At 45.7% G+C, this 16,947-nt stretch overlaps 1 long non-coding RNA gene across 2 annotated transcripts; it reads right to left on the bottom strand.

The window, feature by feature from the left end:
• Positions 1-11,672: 11,672 nt before the first annotated feature.
• Positions 11,673-16,676, bottom strand: LOC140848838 (uncharacterized). 2 transcript variants are annotated; one of them, XR_012130046.1, is made up of 3 exons: positions 16,541-16,676; positions 13,417-14,738; positions 11,673-11,710 (listed from the first exon to the last, which is right to left on the bottom strand). It is a non-coding gene; the product is annotated as an uncharacterized lncRNA (long non-coding RNA). The 2 variants fall into 2 exon arrangements; XR_012130045.1 differs by lacking the exon at positions 16,541-16,676 and adding an exon at positions 16,210-16,534.
• Positions 16,677-16,947: the final 271 nt, after the last annotated feature.

The raw sequence follows: 16,947 nt of genomic DNA, 5'->3' as shown, positions 1-16,947 counted from the left end.
AGGGACCGACAGGCGTGGAGAGGCAGAGCAGTTCGAGGCGGAATTTGTCCCATTCCGGGCTCGGCCGCTTCCCGCGCACGCGCCAGCCAGTGCTTCCTTCTCCGCGGCGGAGCTCAGCACCCCTTTCTTCAACGGTTATATTTGTAATAGTTCTGTGAGCAGTCGTTTGCAAAGCGCTTCCACTAACATTTCTTTTGATCCTTGCAACCTCTGAAGTCAAATATTGGCATCCCTATTTTGCAGGAAGGCGGAGGCTACTCAAAGAGGGGCAGTGACTTGCCTGAGACCACACTGCAAGTGGATGGCCTGCCGACTTTCAAGGCCTGAATTCAGTCCACTGTGGCGTGAGAATTGAAATCCGCGCTTCTCAATTCTGCGTACACTCCCTGGCCCCTATTCCAGACACACTGTCGTTTTTTTTTTATTTAGAGACTTCCTCCCCACCGTAGGGCCTCCCAAGCACTGTTTCGCCAGGCTGCCTCCCCCTCACTTCGGTTGGCTTTCATCCCTCAAATGTCACTGCTTTTCTGATGATCCTATCCTCACAGCACCTGTTTATCATCTGTCGTTCCTGCTGGTGTGCAAGCTTCGGGAGAGCAGGAACCCTCTCTCATTCTCAGATGCTTCCCAGTGTTAGAGGAAAACATCTTAATAATAATTCATTTATTGATGGCTGCCATACCTATTTGGCCAAGAAAGACACTTATTCCAATATATTTGATTCAATAGTTATTTTCTTTCAGACTTTTTAATTACACAAGACTACGTTTTTGAGGGTTTACTATACACATGCTGCTAACAGGTTTGAGTGCAAAGATAGCTGTTGTACTACAAACACCCTATGAGTTAAGAACTATTACCTGTTTATTAATGCATGAACTGAGGCACAGAAGTGTTAAAGGACTTGCCCAAGGTCACCAAGCCAGGCAGTGGCAGATCTGGGACTTAGACCCAAGAGGCTGGCTCTAGTTGACTACTGTGCCGTCATACTACCCAGCAGGTTTATTATATAGAAATCAGAAGATAAGCTCCAGCAGTAGTCCTACTCCTAATGATACTAAATACTAACATTTTGGTGTTCACCTTTCCAGATATATATAGATAGATGGATGTACACACATTTATTGCACAAAAGCAAATCATACTCTGCTTCTGTCTCTCAAAACTACATTGTGAACATCTTTCCATGTCAACGCATCATTTTTAAAGGCTGCATAAATGGACAGGCATTCATCCAATCAATCTCTTGCTGTTGGAATTTAGGTTGTTTTTGGCTACTGTAAATTTTTTAGTGTTGTGAAAATGCATAAGCTTAGTTTTTTAAACTTTTGGGAAAACTAGTTGTGTTTTTCTCCTTCTGTAAGGCCAGTTGCCAATGACCTTTCCTTCATCCTGTCTCACAATCCTATGAATGTCCCCAGACAATGTCTGACCTTTCCATAAGCAGCAGTATCTTGATGGGGTGTCACCCAACTGGTTGGCTTTTCCTGCCATTATTCTGAGGACAAGGACCCACTTAGCACTTTGTCTATTACGCTATCAAGTTTTGGTCAGAAGGACCCTCTCCAACCTTTTCACAGCTCCAAAAAGCAATAGCATTACTACTTGGCCCCAGTATACGCCTTCCCTTGCTGCAAGCCAGGCCCCAACCTCCTAGTGCCCCCTCCCCACTGCCCAGTTGGCTACAGCTGGCTCGTGTTAACAGGAAGGGCAGCCTGTGTGTGTGTTTCCAGCTTGCCTTTCCCTGTAGTTACCAACCCAATGTCCATTCCTCCTTCCCGTGACAGCACTTCCATTTCTCCTGGATCAGCCCATCCCCCAATTCTCCATCCATGTCACTCTACCTCCTGTAGCAGGGTTGACATATGACCCAGTCTTGGCCAATAAGAGCATTTTAGAGAGCCCCCTTGCCACAACATTTCAGCACTGGGCATATGACTCAATGAGAACCAGTAAGATTCAATTCTGGAACTTTGGTCAGAACTGTCCAGTTGAATGAACTATCTGCTGAAGGCAGGATGTAATCATGGCCCCACTGCAAGGAAAAAGACTGCCTGAGAATGAGACCAAGACACACAGTGGAGTAACAGAGCTGAGAGATGAGACAGTGAAGCCAAGTCCCAGCAGTATTGTCTGAGCCCCAGGATTCAGCTTGCTTCACTTTTCAGTCACATTGGCTTATAAAATCCCTCTTTTGTCTCAGCTTGAGTAAGTAGGTTTCTGTCACTTGTAACTGCAAAACTCTTGAATCACTCAGCCACCTCTGCACCCCCCATATCTGTCCCTGTGGTGTGGCATTTGCCACCACCCTCTACGTAGACCCCCAAATCCCTGCCTCCTCCAGCCCCTATTTCTACACGCATTTCCAAATTTCCCATTAATCAGAATCTCATCAGAACCACTGAAATCATCTTCCTGTTCCCACCTGCTTTAGCTTCTGCAGTGCCTGTATCTGCTATGAGCCCCAGCACCCTTGTACATTCAGGGGTTCCCAACATTTTCTGTATCATGTATCACCTTACGCTGTATCATATATCCTATACCCATGAAATTAATATCCAATTTCTAAATGCTTCCTTTAAGAATCTGCTTTAATTCCTTTTATACAGCACTGCCTTCATCTTGCCAGACCTCAGCTCTCACTAAATCACCTCAGGAACCCCCAGGGTTTTCTCCTTTATCTTCACGATCATATTCAAGGTCATTTATCCAGGCATTCTGTGCCCTCCATGATCTGGCACGAGCTTGGCTTTCCAAAGTTATTTCCTTTTCCCTTCTGTATTAGGGTTCTCCTGAGGAACAGAACCTTTAGGGGAGAGAGGGAGAGATATCTATTTACCTAAAAAGATATATTACAAGGAACTGACTTACACAGTTATGGAAGCTGGTAAGTCCCAAAATCCATGGGGTGAGTCAGCATGGTGGAGACCCAAGAGAGCTGACAGTGTAGTTCCAGTCCGAGTCCTAGGCCCTGAGAACGCAGAGCTGATGTTTCTGTTGCAGTCCAATGGCCAGCAGGCTCAAGCCTCAGCAAAAGCAAACATTCCAGTTTGAGTCCAACCCAGAAAAAGCTATCCCCCTTACTCAAGGAAGGGTCAGTCTTTTTATTCTATACAGGCCTTCAACTGATTGGTAAGGCTCACCACATTAGGGAGAGAATCTTCTCTATTCAGTCTACCAATTTAAATGTTGATTTCTCATCCTAAAACACCCTCACAGACACACCCATAATGATGTTTGACCAGATATATGGGTACCCCTTGGCCCAGTTGACATAAAAAATTAATAACACCATCTTCCATCACACACCTTATGCTGTGACTAGACACCCCTACTCATGCCGTTCCTCTTGCCTAGAAAACCTTTCCCACTTATCCATCCAACCTGTCAAGTCCCACTCTCCTTCTCACCATGAAAAACACCTTTTGCAAACACTGACCTTGTACCCTTTCCCATCTCTCTCTCTGCAGATTCAGTGCTTCCTTTCTCTGCCAAACTCCTATTCCCCTCTTGCTCAAGGACTAGCCTAGATCTCAGCTCTGAAGATTTCCCTGACAACCCCAGACAATGAGTTATCCTAATACGCTTTATATTTAAGGCCTGCCACACTGGAATAATTTGTATCTATGCAAATTAAGCCAGTAAGTCCTGAGCAGACAGGGATCTTATCTTATTCGTTTTTGAACCCTTTTGCCTAATTTCCTGGTATATTGCCAATCCTCAAAAATGTTTGATCAGTATTGCATGAATTAGCATAATACCACCTTTTCCACAACGCCTGCTCTGCTTCCTGCTGCCAAAAATGTTTGGTCTTTGCCTCTTCGGAACCCCTATTGCACTTCCCCAAAGACTTGTCAGGCACTGTTCTGCCATGCTTGTACGTGCTTGCTGCGCCCTACTGTAAACGCCCAGGCGCAGGCTCAGTTTCAGATGCATCTTTGTACCCCTCACAGTGCCTATCAGGTGCGTTAAACACAGTGAGCACTTACACACACACTGAAGAGTGAGAGAAACCTCAAACTGCATTCTCTGCAAAATGCCCCAAACCGCAAATCCACCATCTCCCCAGGGCCTGCCGAGATTTACTAAAGATGAGGATGCACATTAAAGAAGCTCACCTTTGTGGTCTTCAGGATTCACATGGGAAAATCCTAATTAAGGTTTCCCATGTGATTCATAAGCAAAAAAACTATAAAGAAAAGCAAGAAAGTGATTATTACAAAAAGCCAGCTTCTGGCCACCTTTAAAGGAGGTTGTAATCTGGAAAGGTTAGGGGGTGCAGGAGGGTGGGAGGGACAGTGTTAGTAATGTTCTGTTTCATGCCCTGTATGGTGATTACATGGATGTTTGCTTTATAATTATTTATTGTACTGTACATTTATGTGCTCTTTCTCATATGTAATATTTCATTTTTTTTTAAAGTTTAGAAATAAATAAAACACAAAGTCTCATTGATGTTGTTGTGTAAATTCCTATCACTAAGACTCAAGACTACCCCTGTCTTGTGATTTACTGGCTGCTCTTTCCCTCCTCTGTCTGGTCATGGTTCAGGCCTTGCCAGCAGCCCCCTTCTGCTGCTAGGACTCCAAATGTGCTCCTGGTTTGGCCTGCCACGCCATCGGAGGCTAGAGCTGTTGCAGTTCAGCCTACTTCACAGGCTCTGACTGACGCACCTAGTCCCTTTGCAGCCCCTCCTGTGGCTCAGCCTCCCTCCTCCACTTTGTGCTACATCATTTTGCTTGTCCAGAAACCAGGACCCTTGGAGTCAGAGAAAGCTGAAGAACTGACCGAACCTGTTTCCTACCTGCCTTTTCTCTAACCGGCCCAGGCTTGCCTCCTCCGTCTTGGTTACACATCTCTGGTGGAGATAATATGGGTCATTGAGGAAGGGTAGATGAAATGGGATAGGGGAGGGAAAAAAATCTAGAAACAACTGAGCAACTCCATCCCCATCCAGTAGGGTTTAGTTAAGAACCCAGAAACACATAGCACAATGATGAAGTTTTAACTTGAAAATGACTTGAGAATTGCTTATGTGGACCAAATGGTCACAGGCATATTATAACCAATATTCAACAGTTTAGTGAGTGTCTATTACATGCTAGGCACCTAAAATGCAAAGGTGGATGATACCCCTTGCCCAACCCCTTCAATGGCTTCTCCTAGCTCTTGTCTCTCTCTCTCCAACCTCCTCTGGACCACGCCCTCTTGGCTCCAACCATGCTGGCCTATTTGCTGTTCCTTAGACATAACTGAGCTTACTGCTAATTGTGCCTGCCCCAGAGCCTTTGTACTTGCTGTTTTCCTGCTCTGTGTATACCAGCTCCTTTTCACCCGACAGGTCTTTGCTCAGCTGTTGCCCCTTCAAGACCTCCTCCCAACCCCCATCACAACACACTCTTTTCTCTCTTTCACAGCCTTACCACTATCCAAAATGATCTCACATCTTTATTTTTCTGGTTATCTGTCTTCCCCCTTAAAAAGTTAATTCAAGGTCTTCTTTCACCACTGTATACTCAGCGCTAGAATATAATACAGACTCAACACCTATCTGTTGAGGAAATACAGTGGATGAAGACACAATTTCTACTCAAGAAGGTAAGGTATCATAGTGTGACAAACAATAATTAAAATAAGTGCTAAGACAAGGATATGTGTACAAGGATCTAGGAGAATAAGAAAAGCAGAGTGGTCACAATAGTTATACCTCACGTTTATTAGGTACTCACTATGCTTCAGGCACAGTTTTAAATGTTGAATATGTCTTGTCTCACTTGAAATTCATGAGAACTCTAGAGTGTAGAAACTGTTATCCTCAAGAAAAATGAGGCATGAGGAGGTAAATAGCACTTACCCAAAGTCATATAGCTTGGCCGACAGAAGAGCTGAGACCGAAGCCCAGAGCTGCTAACGGAAGGTTTCCCAAAGGAGCCAGATCTGATCTGAGTCTAGAGGATTCAATTCACACAGACTGCCAGGCCAGGGCGGGGCATGCTGATTCCTGGCAGAATGAACAGCCAAACCCAGGTACGCAGGCATGGAAACGCAGAACTCTCAGTGCATAGATGAATCTCACAGACAAAATGTTGAACACAAGCTAGACACAAAAGAGTATATACTATATGATTCGTTTGGTTCAGAACCAGGCAACCTTACTCTAGAGTGATTGATATCACAGTAATAGTTAATTTTCAGAGGTTTAATGACTAGGAAAGGGCATGAGAGAAACTTCTGGGGTGCTGGTTATATTCTGTATCCTCATCTGGAAGGGCATTAGATGTCCACTTTGTACACATTCATCCAGTTGTACAATTCAGATCTCTGCACTTTACAGGATGCATGTCACACTTAAAAAATTACAAATCACTTTGGCAGCAGTATAGTGGCCTACAAAACAAAACACTTGTGATTTTTTAAGAGGTATAGAATTTTTGCAAGTCTTGATGATGAGATTTAATGACTGCGGATAAGAAAAGCAGGAGGAGAGGGATGGGGAGGAATGGGAAGATAGGAGCAGGATTTTATACGTAGAAACTGGAAATGAGAAGATGCAGCTGTTCAACATGAGAGGGACTCAGAAGAAAAGAACAAAATCAAAGGAACAGCTGGGAAAGAATCACTAACTCAGTCTTTCCCTAACCAAGCAGATTCCGATACAACAGCACTTACTGAATGTTTCTGTGCTTGCAGGGCTGTGCAGGGGTGACACTAGCTAGGAATATGACAGGAACAGGACAGGTGTTGGAACTGAAGCTCAGAGAGGCAGCATGACTTATCTGAGATCACATACCTCATACGTAAGTGCTGGAGTTATCTTTACTAGAAACCTCCCATTTGTGCTCTGAAGAAAAGGTTCCAAAATACTAAGTATTGGCCCCCATTGGGGGCGGAGTTTTGGCTCAAAGGAAGTGAAAGGGAGGCGGGGCTGCTTCAGTGGTGTTAGTGGCTTCCTGCCCAGGAGCCACACCCAGGTTCAAAATCACCATTCTGGGCAGTCAGGCTGTTGCTAGGCACCAAGGGGGGTCCTTGAGCTTTCAGGCAGAGCCAGCCCAGGGCAGTTCACCTCACCTCATTGCAAGGTAGGTGTAGATCAGAGAGGGAAGCCAACCAGCCACCCGAGTGAAACCTTCCCTTTTGTATTAAAATTTTTTTTTATTTTTACTTCCATCCTCAGCCCTCACACAGTAGTTAATAATCTCACTCATTGCCCCATCCCATCATCTCCCATGAATTCTAGTTCTGGTCACCAGAAGGAAACGCCTTAAACCGGACAGCAACCATTATCTCCTACAAAAATCAAACTGTTTTGATGTGCAGGACCTGTCAAGGGGCCAAGAACATAGAGATTCCCTCTTGATGAAGCTCACAATTGGCCTGGGGACACAAGCTAGACACTGCTCCACAGCGGGATATCCTGGGTACACATTATGTATTTGCTGAATGAACAGGGACTGAGAGAGAACTAAAGCGAAGGCGTTATAGGAGCACACAGGAGGGCCTCGGATGCCGATTCAAGGCAGAAATCAAAGTCGGCCTCATGAGGGTGACCATGCCTATGTGTGTCACAGAGGATGAATAGGAGTGGGCTGGCAAAGACTGGGGGAGGTGTGGAGGTGGGGCATTCCAGGCTAAGGGAAAATGTCCAATTAATGCATGGTAGTGGGTGGAAAATGCTTAGGGAAATAGTCAAGCCATTGTTAAGGGCATTGTACTGAGCTGCCCGTGGAAACCAGCCACACATGATGCTCCTGGAAGGGTCAGTTACACTTCGGTGCTCCAGCCAACATCACCGTCACAGTGAACTCCCAAGGCCCCCACACCTCCTGGAGTTGGCCTCCTCTCCAGCAGCCAGGGCCCAGCACCCACTCACTGCCCAGGGATGAGCTGCCCAACAGATGACATAATTTTCCATGGCACCAGCCAGTTGCTAGGAATCTCGCACTACCTTGTGGTCCAACACTGGTTTTCACTAGCAGTCATCTGGCAGGAGCATTTTTCAGGAACTAGATGAAATTATTCTTTTGTGGAACTGAGGGTCAACATAATCACAAAGGGAAAATTAGACTTGAGACATTTTAGAAATACTTCCCTCTGGCTTCTCTACCTTGTCCTCCTCCTTCCTCACGTCTCCCAGAACTGAGTGTTTAGGGTTCTTCAGAACTGGAGTCTACATCAACTCAAGGAATGACAATGGTGGTAACTGGGTAGTGCCGACAGACTAGAGAAGCATAGGAATCATCTCAGGGAGTGGCAGAGGTAAGGAATCACTCCACTCCCAAATTCTCAAGAGCCCTGGAAACCCTGGACTTGCTTGATGTCCAGCTCTTTGAGATCTAGGCAGTGTGACCTCGTGGCAAGGGCAGCGGGCTGGAGTCAGATGAAATGGAGATAAACTCCAGCTTCTTCTCTTAACTGGGCTTATTGGAGGCACAGAATCTTATTTGTATATTCACTTCCATGGGAAAGAGTGCTGGGCAATTATGAATTATACCAGTTTTGGTTTTAGGACATAGGGGTTGAGGTCTGGCTCTGTCACTCACCTCCCTAAACTTCACTTCAGCTTGATAGCAAGAAACCTCTAAGACTTACTGAACAAGAAAAATGTGTATACTATATATGTATTATTTTATATAATATATACTTTGTATAAAAAAGGTGTTTGTATACTGCACATGTGTATCTGTTTACATTAATTCCTGTTTTCTGGAGGGACAGGTAAGAAACAGTTAAGGGAAAGACCGTCCTTAAATGTTGCTTTTATAACCTTCTATATTGTTGAGCTTTTCTAACCACACGCAAAAATATCTTTTAACTTAATATGAACCATTTTTCTTTTTTACATTTTTGGTATCAAATGAATCTAAGAAATGTTATTTTAAATTGTAAGATAAAGATGAAAAAAGCAGAAGGAACAACTTATATGCAGGAGATTCTCAAGAGGCACTTGTTAACATCTCCATGTTAAGTTAACATGATGGAAAAGCTCAAAACTAGGGAGACAGAGATCCAAGGCTTAGATTCCAGCTCCAGCACTACTGCCCATGTTGCTTAACTGCTGGGTCTCTTTTCTAATCAGTAAAGCAGGTACAGTTACATGAATAGGTAAACTCGGATGACTGTTAGAACTAAATGAAACATGAATGCATCTACTTCAGATCCTAACACACAGTAAATCATCCCAATAAAACATTCTAAAGGTTGGAGGTATACTATCACTCTTCATACCAAAGAGCTTAAGATTTGCCAGAGTAGGTGGTATCATCCAAACACAGGAATATGAAGCCCAATTTATGCCACTCATCTTTCAGCCTTCATTCAAGATTAAGCTGGAAAGACCAGTGAGGGAGTAATGTGGCACGTCTGTGATGACCTTCCCTTTTCTATCAGTGGTTCTCAATCAGAGGTGAATTTGCCCCAAGGGGACATTTGACAATGTCTGGAGACATTTTTGGTTGTCACATCTAGGTAGGGGGGCTACTGGCATCTTGTAAATAGAGGCTAGGGTTACCACCAAACATCCTGTAATACATAGGACAAGACCCCATAAAAAGGAACTATCTGGCCCCAAAGTACCAAGGTTGAGAAAAGTATGTCCTTATTTCACTCAATTCAGGAAACCTCAGCTGTCTTGCCCTAAGGTGATTAACTTCTTGGTCCACCAGGAAATTTGGATCCCTTACTTGCAAGATACAGATGATCAAAGCAGCTGAGAAACTGGTACAGGCTAGGAAATTCCTTACAAGTTCCTGATCCCTGTAAACAAATACCTTCAGAATGCTCTGAACAAACTGAAGACCTGGAGAGACTATGATCCTATCAGGGTTACTAACTCCTTTGCCAGTGTTAAATTTTACTTAGAATTGAGTTGAAAAATAGTTAGTAAAAGGCTTAGTTTGCTTATCTGTAGGAATACTATTCCCAAACACTATATGCCTCTGCATTCCCAGGCTTTCGCCCAAGGTCACTTTTAAGACCTCACTTCCCTAACTTGGCTCTTCCCTCTCTTCTCTGCTTTTAACATATTTTTGAAAAAAGGAAACGTGTTTTCTCAGTGCTATCTCAAAACCAGATACCAAAAGACTAGTTTCACTCTAGCATTCCTAACAACGTATTTTGATGTCTTCCTTTCCTCAAAAACTGTATTTCCTTAAGACTTACATTTGTATTCTAGCATTTAGAACAGTCCCGAAGGCACAGGAGTACTAAACAAACATCAGAATAAGTATGAGTTTCAGCGTGAAGCTAACCAGCCCCACCCAAAAAGATCAGTTTCTGAATTGGCACGTTTGTTACAGGAACAGATTTACAAATCCAAGAGCCAGGCCACAGAGGAAGGAGGTTCTTCAAGACTGGATCACGCTGGGAAAGCAGCTGCTGACTTACTCTCTGCTGGACACAACCACAGCTACTGTTCCTGCTCAGCTGTCAATGAATGTGTAGGTCTCCACACACAGAAAGCCAGGATGACCTCTGCTTCAGGAAGAGAACAGAACAAGTTCTCTTGCAGGAAAAAAAGCCATGGAACAAAGGTGATGGAAACGGGAAAAATGGCATGTCGAACAGCTCTGCATGAGTCACTTATCTCTAATGACAATGTTATATCCCTCTCTCAGTTCTGTGCAATATAAATTTTGACTGAAAACTTAGGCCAGGCCTCTTCCTATTTCCCAGCTCAGTGAAAGCAAGTCATAGTTCTTATCACCAGCTCACATCTACTCCTGATAATGATCTCACCTTTCTCAATTGCTGACTACTAAGAGCTGAACTGGCAAATCACAACAAGGACATTTTTATTAAGGACCAAACTTCTTTAATATTTTAAGAACATCTCAAATGAGTTAGTGGTAGGGTTACAGAAGCTTCCATTCATGCCACCACAGGGAGAATCAAGAATTCTGAGAGGTAAAGCAATTACCTTTGGATACATAAAAATATATTAAATCATGTCACAAAGTACAGAAAAGGAGGCATTCAGCAGTGCAAAGATAAGCAATAAGCTGATTATCCTCACAAGAGGGAAGAAAAATTCCTGGAGTTCACAGTCCCAGGACACAGAGCTGTCTCAGCCAAAAAGAGGTCCAGACATGGTTTTGACTGATTATTATTAAAACTAGTCAAAGGCAGCTCAAAGAAAACCAAGGTTCAGATTTTCCATGACTGCAGTTGGCTCTTTCAACAAAGAAAACCTTGGGTTACTTCTCATATGTGGGGTGAGTGAGAAGCAGGACTTAGCCAGTGATTCTGACCCCAGGCTGACATCTCTGTGCCTGAGCTCTGAGTTCCTCAAGCAGAACCACCTGGAATTGCTCCTGTACCAGCATTTCCACAATTTGCTCCTTTGTGTGAATATCAGGTCTCAGCCACTGTCCAGCAAGCTCCTGCAGATGTCTGGGGACATCCCTGGGCCCAGCCGCATCCTCGTAGCAGAACTTCCTAAATCTCTGCCTGGAAACTGCAGAGTTGGGAGGATTCCTTCGCAGCATGGTCTCAAGGTCTTTGACAAGGTCTTCATCAAGGTTCTCTGATGGAAGCCCAGAAGGCTCCTGTGGAACCTGGACCTGGGGAGTTGCTATTAGGATGACTTCTGGTTCGTCAGCCATCATCTCATTTGCAGGTGACCTTATTTGATCATTCTGGACTTTATTTCTTTGCATGTCTGGATACCCTTCAGTCTCCATTCCGGGGCTCTGGAAAAAGATGTCTCAGACTCCTACGCACACAAAAAAAGGTCAGGGTCAGCAAAAACAGACCAAAAAGGCGGTTTACCACCACCGTGATCCCATGGATCTGGTCCAGACCCAGGTTCCACCAGTTTCCCAACCTTAACAGAGTTTCTTAATAAAGATATCCAAATTTTATTTTTGCTTCCTCTTGTTGGATCAATTGACACAACTAAGAAAATCTGTCAATGGTTTACCAAAATGAAAAAGGTAGATTCTCAAAGCATAAAGAATAAAGAATGCTGGCCTTATAAGCTAAAGAATCTTTCATTCATGCCACCTCCCCCTCCCCCAGCCCCGACCCAACCCCATTACAAGGTATTTTACATTATGTTAAAAAAAAACAAAAACACATGATGGGAGTAGGTTGATATCTTTAAATTCATGTGTGTTTGTTTGCTCCAACTGTTTTTATGGAGCACCTGCCCTGCTATGTCCAAAATCAAGTTATGAAGCGGTACTACTGTAGAAGAGAAAGAGGTATTGTCTTGCCAATGGGTTTCAGCCCCAGCCAAGTTCACTATGGACTCAGAGTGACCACAGAAATTGACAGCAAAACGTTCTTGGAGTGAAAAGGTTATACCCAAGTTTATTTCCAGGTGGCAGGTCAGTCACTAGAATCCCATTCACTCAGAGCGAGTCTGCAGGCAGCAAGCCAGTCTCTGCCTCTGGGCCCCTCTGTCCGCACAGCCGTCCTCTGGGCCTCTCTGCACAGTCGTTCCACAGAGGCATCCTCTGGGTCTCTGTCCTCTGCTCTGCTCTCCTACAGCCTTGCAGCCCTGCCACCATGTTGCACAGAGCACTGGGCAGAGCTCTTTATATAGACTCAACAGCCATGTATTGCCCACAGGTGTGCAGTGAGCTAGTCAACCAGGGCCAGGTGAGAATCCTGGCCACAGGAACTCTCATTTTATCCACACTCCACCCCTCCAGGATTCTCTCTCAATCCACGTGCCCTTAGTCCTCTGCAATGGACCCTGTGCAAGAAAGCTTGAACATTGTTCTCCAGCCTCTCTAGCAAAAAGTCTTGCAGACACACAGGCCGGACTCGTGGCTCTGTCTCTGACCTCTGCCTCTTTGGTCTTAATGGCTGGAACTGCTGCTCTGGTTTCAGTTGTTGCCATAGCTCCAGTAAGATCCTATTTGGCTTCCCATCTAATTTCCTTCCATCTACTCCTGCCTGTATCAAATCAACCCACATCTGGGTCCTTGTTACCCTCACAAGGCCCCTCAACTTCCTCCTGTGAGTAACAGGTCTTCTTTCTTTCCAGGTGGTCATTGCTTCAGCTACTGTACATGTCACCTCACATTTTGTAATCACTGCCTCAAGGCAGGCTGCACTGTCAGGGAAGACAGCTTTCCCGTCTCTGATCCCAACAGAACAATTCCATCCACCCCTAAGTCCCACAGCCCCCGGCTCAGCCTGAGTATAGGGGCGGACCATAGAGTGCTCCACAAGCTGGGAAGGGGGCTCCTCTCCTTGGGGAACTTTTAGCTGCTGGGTCTTTATTTTCTTTACAACCACTGGGCAGGCTTTCAATACAGGAGAGGCCAGTGCCTTTGGCACCTCCCCTTCACCCTTCCCCAGCTCCTCCATTTCTGGGACAGATGGCACCTTTCTCTCCACTCCCCCAAGTGCCTCCTCTGCTACAGTGCCTCGCAACAATGCCAGCTCGGTCTTCAGAAGCTCTCTTACCTTCAGCTCAATGCTTCGCAGCTGATATTCTCGTGCCACCTCCACCTGTACTTCCCTCAGGAGTTCATCTTTTTCCTTGATGGCCTCTTCCTCCTTCAGAACACCTGGCAGTGCTGCTGTCTCATCTCCAATGGCACCTTGCTGCCAGCGCTCTCATGCTGCCTCCTCCCTCATCAATGCCATCTCCTTCCTCAAGGAATCCACAGAAGTTTGCAGCTCACGTTCTCATGCCACCATTTCTTGGGTCTCCTCTGTAGACTTTTTTAATACTGTGAGAAGCAGCCAACCCACAGTCCCCGCTGCCTCACGGGCACTCTGCTTCTCAAAGGATCTGCTTCCTATACCAAAAGCCACCCCTACTGCCTCAGGTGTCAACTCCACTTGCCTCCAGTCCTGGGGTGGGGCCCAGTCCTCTAGGAGACAAGCCACCTCGGACCACATATCCATTGGGGAACAATCCACTGTCTCCCCATTCACAGGGGCAGCCTGCTGAAGCACCCCTCCCATAAGGGCAGCCTGTCTTTTTCCTTGGTCAACAATGAATGAATCCTGCCAACTACGCCAATTGCCTTGCCAATGGGTTTCAGCCCCAGCCAAGTTCACTATGGATTCAGTGTGACCGAAGAAATTGACAGCAAAACGTTCTTGGGGTGAAAGGGTTATACCCAAGTTTATTTCAGGTGGCAGGTCAGTCATTAGAATCCCATTCACTCAGAGTGAGTCTGCAGGCAGCAAGCCAGTCTCTGCCTCTGGGCCCCCCTGTCCGCACAGTCGTCCCACACAGCCATCCTCTGAGCCTCTCTCTCTCTGCACCACCATCCTCCAGACCTCTGTCCTCTGCTCTGCTCTCCTGCAGCCTTGCAGCCCTGCCACCATATTGCCTGCAGAGCACTGGAGGGAGCTCTTTATATAGACTCAACAGCCATGTATTGCCCACAGGTGTGCAGTGAGCTAGTCAACCAGGGCCAGGTAAGAATCCAGGCCATGGGAACTCTCATTTTATCCACAGGTATGCTCATTTACATCTACTCTCCTGTGTTTTCTACCTCCCCCCATCTCTTTCATGATGATGAAAGAATAGCAAGTGTTACCAGTACATGGGGTTGGGGGAGGGAAAAAGAGAAAGAAAAGAAAAGCCTCTATGTTAAGATCAAGATCCTAAGTTCCTCCAGTGTATGGAAAATTGAACTTGTCCCCTAGTAGCATCCTAGTAGCATAGACTTCCAATTCCTTGGAAGCTTAACAGCTCCAAGATTAGCAAATAAGCTTTATTGGGAAGAAGTGGGGGGGAGAGGCAGGTAGGGAGTAGGCAGGTCAAATACCTGTAAAATGCCAGGAAAAAAAGGCTTTGCTTCATTTGGGTTAGGGGCCCTGTCCAAAAGGGTTATTTACAGGAAAACCATACCCTGTGCTAATTTATTTTAAAAAAGGAAAAACTTCAAATGACAGTATAAAACTAAGAAAATTAGTTTTCACATCAGGGTATGTCCAATCAAATATAACCACTATGATGTAGTCAATTTTCAAGGATGACCTTTTTTCATTGACAGCGGCCAGCCATCACCAGTACTGACTAGCTGCTCTGCATTAACTTGTTCTAGGCTCCTAGTCACCTCTTCTCTAAAGTTTCACTGACCCATTTCCTAGGAGCCTTGAATTGATTCTACCCTGTAGATTGGATATTCTTGGCGTACAGCAATTCTCATGTTATCTGGGTTTTTGCTCAGTCAACAGTGTGTGCTTATCCCCAAAAGCTGTTACTAACCTGTAGTGTGAAGGACTAAAAATATTCCCATTAACTTAGGGGTGCTTTGGATAAAAAGGAAATAATTTGTCAAGGAAAGAAAGATTAATGACACATTTCCCAAGAAAAATCTTTGCAACAACCTAAGTGACCATCAAGATGGAAATTAAAGTACTGTCCGCCATTCAGGGGAACACTGTGCAGCCTTGTAAAGAATGAAGTCAGTGGGTGCTGGTATCTAAGGATGTCCCTAATTCATCACCACATGACCTGTGGTGCAGATCAATATATATAGAGAGCTCCAGCTGAGGAAATTAAACATACATACACATAAGCATTCAAGATCTGTTCTATTCACAAATACCTGGAAGATTATCAAAGAAATTAACTGTACTTACTTCTGAGAGGCAGGAAGAGTAGAAGTGGGAAACATTTTTAATCTCCTATATTTGTGTTGCTTTGTCTTTAACTAAAACCATGTACCACTTTCCTAACGACTCAAGGGGGCGCAAACTTCTCGGGCATTCCCCTCTTGCCCAAAACCTTTCTGACAGAAAAACCCTCAACCCACTTAGGAAAACTCGCTTTTATTAATTCTTCAAGCTCCCAGCACTAAAGTCTTTACAACCCTGGCTTCTGTCTGTCTGAACTGTCAGTAGGCCAGTTCTCAAGGTTGGCTCTGAAAGTAGACCAGTTCCACGATTTACCCCTTATAAATTCTGTGAGTTTTAGAAGACCACCGGCCAGACACAATGGCTTACCTCATCAGTTAATAATTAGTTTACTGAGCACTTATTTCCTACCTGACAATGTGTTGAGCATTTTACATTCTCTTCCATGTGATCCCAAGTTAAATTCTTGATATAACTCCACAATTGCCCCAGCTGTCTCTATTACCAGAAGCAGCATCCACTAGTTTATTTGTTGATTTTACAGGCCAGGCACTTGGCAGCTTTCCTTCATCCAATCCTCCCGATAACCCACTGGGACAACTACTGTTATTTCCACTCACAGATAAACGAACTGCGTCTCGGTCAGAGGGGACTTACCCGTCACCACAGACCAGGAGGTGGCGAGACCACACGGCCGAGTAAAACAATCCCCGGGGTCTAAGCCTGGGAAGCCGAACCCGACTCCTCCCACCACACAGGCGCGGCTCAAAGATTCTAGATCTGGCCAGAAAATGCGTTTTCGGGGCGCCCGACCGGGACCTCCTCCTCCTCCTCCTCCTCGCTCGCTAATGCGAGGCCGCGCCAGCCGGAACAGCCCGCAGGGGCCAAACGCAGGGCCTCCCGGCTCCTAGGGCGTCGCCCGGGCCTCCGCTCCGACAAACCAAGCACGGGCAGGGAAAGCGCAGAGGGACGGAACTAGAGCGTTCACCTGCGCAGGTGCCACCTCGAGGGCCAGGGGCGGGGGCAGCTCCCGATAATATTCGACACACCAAAACCAACTCGGAGAAACGGAAACCACACCCCCCGCGCTGAGTTTTGTAGCACCCCTGCCCCCAAGCCGCCTCCGGAACCGGAAGTCTGTCCCCACCCGGAAGTTGAAAGTGGAGGGAGCGGCCGGTTAGAAGGGTTGGGTTTCTCTAGGCGTTGGCGGTGCTCTGCAACTTCATGGTTTTAACTCGTGGTGGGCTTTTGGCCGGCGGGTGTCCTCAGTCCTTCCGGCCGTGCGGAGCTTTGGTACCGCCTAGGCAGCTTTTCCGCTTCGGGGAAGTTTTTTGCCTTTCTGAGTCGCAGTGTACCTAACTGCAAAGTGAAAAGAGGATGAAGCGGGAATTGAGA

Source organism: Manis javanica, chromosome 4 (genome assembly GCF_040802235.1).
Source record: "Manis javanica isolate MJ-LG chromosome 4, MJ_LKY, whole genome shotgun sequence".
Taxonomy (NCBI): domain Eukaryota; kingdom Metazoa; phylum Chordata; class Mammalia; order Pholidota; family Manidae; genus Manis; species Manis javanica.
Note: the sequence above shows the minus strand (reverse complement) of the source record. Positions and strands in the feature narration are given on the sequence as shown.